This window comes from Chiloscyllium plagiosum, chromosome 2 (assembly GCF_004010195.1).
Source record: "Chiloscyllium plagiosum isolate BGI_BamShark_2017 chromosome 2, ASM401019v2, whole genome shotgun sequence".
Taxonomy (NCBI): Eukaryota; Metazoa; Chordata; class Chondrichthyes; order Orectolobiformes; family Hemiscylliidae; genus Chiloscyllium; species Chiloscyllium plagiosum.
The window spans coordinates 126,996,146-127,004,422 of NC_057711.1; the positions used below are offsets into that span (position 1 = coordinate 126,996,146).

Below are 8,277 nucleotides of genomic sequence, written 5' to 3' on the forward strand. Positions count from 1 at the left end.
TATCTGAATTAAACTCCATTTGCCACTTCTCAGCCCATTGGCCCATCTGGTCCTGATCCTGTTGAAATCTGTGGTAACTCTCTTCGCTGTCCACTACACCTCCAATTTTAGTGTCATCTGCAAACTTACTAACTGTACCTCTTATACTCGCATTCAAATCATTTATGTAAATGACAAAAAATAGAGGGCCCAGCACCGATCCTTGTGGCACTTCACTGGTCACAGGCCTCCAGTCTGAAAAACAACCCTCCACCACCACCCTCTGTCTTCTACCTTTGAGCCAGTTCTGTATCCAAATGGCTAGTTCTCACCGTATTCCATGAGATCTAACCTTGCTAATCAGTCTCCCATAGGCAACCTTGTCAAACGCCTTACTGAAGTCCATATACATCACATCTACTGCTCTGCCCTCATCAATCTTCTTTGTTACTTCATCAAAAAACTCAATCAAGTTTGTGAGACATGATTTCCCATGCACAAAGCCATGTTGACTATCCCGAATCAGTCCTTGTCTTTCCAAATACATGTACATCCTGTCCCTCAGGATTCCCTCCAACAACTTGCCCACCACCGAGGTCAGGCTCACTGGTCTATAGTTCTCTGGCTTGTCCTTACCACCCTTCTTAAACAGTAGCACCACGTTTGCAAACCTCTAGTCTTCCGGCACCTCACCAGTGACTATTGATGATACAAATATCTCAGCAAGAGGCCCAGCAATCACTTCTCTAGCTTCCCACAGAGTTCTCGGGTACACCTGATCAGGCCCTAGGGATTTATCTACCTTTAACCATTTCAAGACATCTAGCACTTCCTCCTCTGTAATCTGGACATTTTGCAAGATATCACCATCTATTTCCCTACAGTCTATATCTTCCATATCCTTTTCCACAGTAAATACTGATGCAAAATATTCATTTAGTATCTCCCCCATTTTCTGTGGCTCCATACAAAGTCCACCTTGCTGATCTTTGAGGGCGTCTTATTCTCTCCCTAGTTACCCTTTTCTTTATTATTTTTTGAAATTTTGATGAGAGCAGAAGGTCACATCAAAACTAACCTCCTTTTGATTCATATTTCTTTCCTATTTAATTGAAAACTAATGCTTTCATGATTGCAGATATTTTCTGTTATTTTTCCATTTTCAAATATCATCTTAAAAAGAGAAAACCTCTGTTCACTACACACACACATAGGCCGAACAATTAACTTTCCAAACCCAAGGTAGAGTTTTGCAAGACGGATTATAGTTTGGAGCTAAAACTAGTTTAGAGGGTCACTATTGCGACCTACATTCTTGGCTATTGAGGAATGGAACTTAACAAATTCAAGGGCTCAAAAGCAAATTGATTTTCTTTATTAATTCTTGGGGTCTGGGCATTGCTGACAACCCAACATTTATTAGGCGAAAGTGAGGACTGCAGATGCTGGAGATCAGAGTCAAGAGTGTGGTACTGGAAAAGCACAGCAGGTCAGGCAGCATCCGAGGAGCAGGAGAATCAACGTTCCCGACATAAGCCCTTCATCAGGAATGGCTCATGAAGTGTTTATGCCCGAAACATCGATTTTCCTGCTCCTCGAAGTCAATATTTATTGTCCATCCTTAGTGTTCAGGGATTGGCCAGAGGGGCCATAATAATGATTAGAGTTGATCGTTGATAATTGTTAGTAAAAGCAACACACAGTCACGCTCACCTTGATACACTAATCTGTTGATGACTGGTAAGTCACATTATGCAGAATTTCAGATCCAAAATGAATTGGTAACATTTCTAAATGTGTATAATGAGATTCAGTCTTGAGTGTAAACATACTCTTAAGTTCTCTTTGCAAACAGTAACATTACCTTTCAAAATAATATTTTTGAAACAGGGCTGCAGATGCTCTGATGGAATTCTAGCCAGTGTCTTATTCAAATAATTGAATATAATCTAAATCCTATAGAGCAGCGTACAATGTTGACAGGAAAATCATGAGAGGTCCTAGAGAAGATATAATTGTGTCCAAGATTTCTTCCCTTAAGTTTTAGAAATTTGCCATTTTATATCCAAATGTAATATCAAAATACAATTTATAAAAATTGAAGCTGCCTAGGGACAATAAAATGCCTTCTTTGACATATCTGCCAATACCATTTAGCTTCAGTGTGTGAGTGAGATGAACATTCTGAATGCTGAATTAATACAGTGTGACGCCCGATAAGTAAACAGCTCTGAAGCTATTTCAAACATCTAAGTGTGTAACTCTCGATTAGCCTCTAATCTCCTGTATAAAATTGGTTCATTAAAATGTTAATAAAAAATAAGCACTTGCACAGGTATGGATGTGAATGGGGCCAATAGATGGAGTTTGTCCTGGCAGGCAAGTCTCTATCTCACTTTAACACCCACTTGACTTTTGCCACTCTCCCAAAAAAAATCCTCAATGATACTGAGGCATTGGATTGCACTCTGACTTTGATTTCAAAACGTCTGACCTACTTATTCATTGAGTGTCAGATAGTTTTATAGTAAATTCAAGCCACTGAGGTGTTGCAATGGATTTTAATCCTGTAATTTTGTGAATCAATAGCAGACGTTCAAATATGTAAAGCAGTGCCTTTGTTGTGTGCAAAATAACAATCCGCTTAGGGATTAACTCAGAAAATAAAAATTATTGGTTCCATTTGAGGGATTACCTTTCAGACCTCTACTTGACCTCTGCCTAGCAATTTGTGGAAGCTTAAAGAGAGAATTTCAATAACAGGATTTCTCATCAAAACACAGACTGTCACAAAGAAGCATTGTGAATGTACACAGTTCCTTTTCTCGACTAACATATTCATATATAGAGCATTGTTGTTTCAATAGTAGATATCTTTGACACTACAATGGAGAGAATATTGATTTGGAAGTCATAGAGTCATAGAGATGTACAGTGTGGAAACAGACCCTTCTGTCCAACTCGACCAGATATCCTAACCTAATCTAGTCCCATTTGCCAGCATTTGGCTCATGTCCCTCTAAACCCTTCCTATTCGTATACCCATCCAGACGCTATTTAGATGTTGTAATTGTACTAGACACCACAATGATTAGGGAGGGAATAGAGGAATATGGTCTGAATAAGCGCGAAATATTTGTTTTTCAGTTTAGTTAGGGCATAAATGTGAGGTGATGCACTTTGGGAAGAATAACAGGAAGGCAGAGTACTGGGTCAATGGAAAGATTCTTTGTAGTGTGGATGTGCAGAGGGATCTTGGAGTCCATGTACATAGAGGTGGATAGTGCTGTTAAGAAGGCATATGGTGTGTTAGGTTTCATTCATAGAGGGATTGAGTTCTGGAGCCACAATATCATGCTGCAACTACACAAAACGTTGGTGCAGCCGCACTTGGAATATTGTGTACAGTTCTGGTCCCCATATTTCGGGAAGGATGTAGAAGCATTGGAAAAGGTGCAGAGGAGATTTACCAGGATGTTGCCTGGTCTGGAGGGAAGGTCTGATGAGGAAAGGCTGAGAGACTTGAACCTGTTCTCTTTGGCAAGAAGAGGGCTAAGAGGGGATTTAATAGAGACATACAAGATGATCAGAGGATTAGATAGGGTACACAGTGAAAGTCTTTTTCCTAGGATGATGATGTCAGTGTATATGACGGGGCATAACTACAAATTGATAGATTTAAGACAGATGTCAGAGGCAGGTTCTTTACACAGAGAGTGGTAAGGGCATGGAATGCTCTACCTGCTAATGTAGTCAACTCAGCCACAGTAGGGAGATTTAAACAATCCTTAGATAAGCGCATGGATGATTTTGGGATAGTGTAGGGGGACGAGCTGAGAATAGTTCACAGGTCGGCGCAACATTGAGGGCCGACAGGCCTGTTCTGCGCTGTATTGTTCTATGCTCTATGTTCTATAATGATCGACACAGGCTTCGAGGGCTAAAGGGGATGTTCCTGGGCTGAACTTCTCTTTTGTGCTTTGTTGTTTTTGTTCCTTTGCAATCATGTCTGCAATTCCAAAAAGAAGAATTGTTACCTTGTACAAAGACAAAAATACCTCCATGCAACTGGAGAAGAGATTGGAAAGAGAAGATACAGCGTAGAGTTCATGTTAGAGCCATTGTCATAAAGGATGAGGAAGCAAGCCTTGCTATATGAGTATTGGAAGATATGAACCAAATTTAATTTGGGCCCTTGTTTGGGGATCTATGGATTATTACCTGAGCCATATGCCAATTGCTAATATGCCAAAAAGGCCAGAGCAGTGAAATGCATAGATGGAAGGCTGACATAGGAAGGAGGTGTAGTATTTTGAGTCACAGAGATGTACAGCATGGAAGCAAACTCTTCGGTCCAATTTGCCCATCTGACCAGATATCCTGATCCAATCTAGTCCCATTTGCCAGCATTTGGCCCATATTCTTCTAAATCCTTCCTATTCATATACCCGTTCTAGATGCCTTTTAAATGTTGTAATTGTACTAGCCTCCACCACTTTCTCTGGCAGCTCATTCCATACACACCGCACTGTATGAAAAAGTTGCCCCTGAGTCATGTCACCAGTAGATTGTCCTTGTAACACACCATTTGGTTTATCATGGAGACAGAAATGCAGATGTTACTGTAGAGTACCCAAGAATGAAGACATTACAAATGATGCCAGGATGCTGGCCATTAACCTGTGTGGTGCACTGCCTGTGACAACACATCAGCTACCTCTCTTGAGAAATTTTTCAGCTCCAATATTTGATAGAGTAGTCAAATGAAGCCATCAAAACAGAAAGGCAGCATGGTGGCTCAGTGGTTAGCACTATAGTCCTCACAATGTCAAGGATCTGGGTTTGATTCCAGCCTTGGATGGCTGTCTGTGTGGAATTTGCACGTCCTCCATGTGACTGCGTGAGTTTCCTCCAAATGCACTCGCTTCCTCCTGCAGTCCAAATACGTGCAGGTTAGGTTGATTGGCTACTTGATTGAAACATATAAAACACCGACCAGTCTTTACAGGAAGGATGTGGAGAGGACGTTTCCTCTTATTAAAGTATCTAAAACTAGGAATCACTGTTTAGAAATCAGTTGTTGCCCATTTAAACAAGATGAGATTTGTTTTTCTCTGAGGTGAGTTAGTGTCTGTAACTCTCTTTGTGAAAGAGTCGTGGGAGCAGAGTCCTTGAATATTTTTAAGGTAGAGGTAGATAGATTCTTGTTATGCAAGATGTTTTTTTAAACAGGGCCGATTTCTGGTTCGTAAGCGGGTTCAATCGGGAAAGGGGCATGCTCGTGTTTGTGCTAAAGCATTGACTCACAATAAAACTCATGTAAATCTCTGAAAGTCATTTGCTGTCTAATTCAGCATAGGCACATTAGTCTGCCAAGTATGGTATTAGTGGATTAACCTTGATCTCACCAGGTGGGAAGATAAAGAAAGCAGAATGCAATGGCTGTTTCTAACAGATACAAAGCTTGCAGTGCCTTTAAAAGTGCAATGGCTGAGTCATGCTGCAGGATGACGAATTATAATTATCTGCCAATGCTTTTTGAATGTAGCCGTGGAAGCTTGAGGTGAATATGTGGACTCATGTGACTTCTCGAACCAAGAGACCTCAACATAAGGCATTGGCTTTGTCGTGACAAGGAAGCAGTTAAATTCTAATATGACTTACAGACAATGTTTACGAAAAGAATTACTTATTGGGAATGGTCAGTATTTGATAAATTTAAGAAGATGGAAGACTTTATCATGGACAAGGGGTCACTTAGTGCAGTTGACTGGCTTATGATGCAGAGTGATGCCAACAGTGTGGATTCAATTCCCACAGCGACTGAGGTTACCATAAATGAATCTATTCTCAACTTCTCCTCTTGCCTGTGGTATGATAACCCTCAGGTTAAACCAGCACCTGCCACCTCTCTAATAAGAGAGTAGCCCAATGACCTGTATGGACTATGGTGACTTTACTTACATCATGGAATTGAGAAGTTATATAAAAGATTAAAGAAATACAATCTAGAAATTCCAAAGTCTGTGCTGATGTTTAAACTGTTAGGTCATACACAAATCACACACATGGTAGATTTTTAATTTCAGCCAATGTTTAATTTTTTGGGAATGACTCTCTATTTTAATAAAGACGTTTTGGGAAACAGCCATTTCCATCTGCCTTCACAGGTCATTTTAGGAGTTCTGCAGTGATACAAAGAATGGAAGACTCTTCGATTGCTGGCTCTTAAAGTCTAAGGGGGACCTAATCACAAGTGCCTCTGTCAGAATAGAACTGAAATTTTGTGAGGGGTCATACTTTAATAGATTTCTGAGCCAAAGAAAAATGCAGGATTGGGGACGCAAGCAATGCTGAAATGGCCCCAACAAGTCACACAGGTAAATGGACAATTTAGGATGGGCAACAAATGCTGGCCCAGCCAACAGAACCTAAAGCACATTAACAAAATATCTCCATCTGTTTAATTTTCATGCCGGGCAGCTCCTGCTCCTCAATGGCCAAGGCCCTCTCATTGGCTGTTTGGCTGCCATTGTGGCCAAACAAATCTTACCAGTCCGTAAAGTGGCGGTGGTGAAGTGTGAAGGAATGAACATCTCTGGCAACTTTTACTGGCCTAAACTAAAAGAGGATGAATACAATCCCATCTTGTGACCCTCATCCCTTCAGAGCATCAAGCTACATCTTCCAGAGAACGGTAAAAGGTAAATTGCTGCACAAGGTCAAGCTGTCTTGGGCAGACTGAAGGTCAATAATGGGTTCACTTCTCTATATACCTCGAGGAAATGGACGGTTTTCCCAGTAGCCCTGAAGATGTATGTTTGAAACCAATATGCTAATTTACTGTCCCTGGTTGTCTTGCTCAGGAAGTTGGCTGGAAAAAGCAGGAAGTTACAGCCACTCTTGAAATGAAGGACAAAGAAAGAACCAAACTTCACTCTGAGAAAAATAAGAACATTTAAAACTGAAGAAAGCAGATGAGTAGAATGCCGAAATAGCCAATAACACAGCAGTGCTGAAAGAGTATGGTATTCTTGTTTAGTGTATTTATTCAGGCATTGACAAGAAATGCTATATTAAAAAAAAACAAGTTCCTATGGAGGTTCGTGAGGAATAACTGTTATGTCCCAACCTCTGAGTCAGGAGTCCTGAATTCAACTCCCACCTATTCCAGAGGTGTGTAATAACTTTGCTGAACAGGTTCATTTGAAAATATCAAAAGCTTCTGCATGGCTGATTACAGTCTATAAAGACTGACTACTGTTATTGGCCACTGTGGCCCACAGTTATTGCTCTTGGTTTTTGAGCCTGGGACTTGAGACCCACTAGGAGACAGAGAGGAGGGTTGGTGACCTCTGTCTGCACTGTAGGGATTCTATGATTCGAATATCATTGATACATTTAAAATTCTTCAGAGGTCTGACAGTTCAGCTGCTGGGAAAATGTTTCCTCTAACTCAGGAGCCCAGAACATGAGGGGTGGTATCAAGTTAAGGGACCAACTGTTTAGGGTTGATATGAAGGAAAATATTATGCACTTAAAGGGCTGTGAATCTTCAGAATTCTCTCCTCCAGAGAGCTGTGGATACTCAGCTGATAAGTATAGTCAGAAGCGACATCAATAGATTGTGGATGCAAAGGAAATTAATGGATATGGTTAAAGTCCAGAAGGATGCAGTTGAGGATCCTATTAAATGCCCATCCAGGAGGGAAGAAACAAAATGTCTGTTCCTGTTACTACTTCTTGTGTTTTTATGTAGATTATGACCAAGTTACGAATTTATTTCCTGCCTTTGTAAGTTTAATATACCAGGGCAATGCAACATCAGAAGGCCAACTATGTGTTTTTATTTCTTTCAGAATGTTACTTTTGATGTTCTCTCCTTGATGTTGTTGTTTTCACTTCATCCTCAATGTACAAAACTCTCTCATGTAATCACCCATAACAGCTTTTCGCTGTCTTTACGAGACCATGCTGTTCAGACACAGCGGTGCCAGAATCCTAAATTGCTGTCATAAACAGATGTAATATCTGTCTCATGTTCCTTTCATAATTCTATTCTTGTGTACCACTGCTATCCTGACATTGCAGACAGTGCACTAAACAGTGCTGATGTACAGATATCAAGGTTGATTTGTTATTTAGGAAATGTTCAATGTATCACTGCACATTACAGAACTACTTATTAAACAAATAGGATTTTGCTCGATTCACACAACATACTGGTTGCAGAAGAGATCGTTGCTTTTCTATGAATCCTGCAAGTGAACCACCATCAGACTTCCAATTCTTCTATGA

General features: G+C 40.5%; 1 pseudogene; it reads left to right on the plus strand.

The window, feature by feature from the left end:
* Nucleotides 1-6,964, plus strand: part of LOC122558068 — a 71,923-nt pseudogene extending 64,959 nt beyond the window's left edge.
* The last annotated feature ends 1,313 nt before the right edge of the window (nt 6,965-8,277 follow it).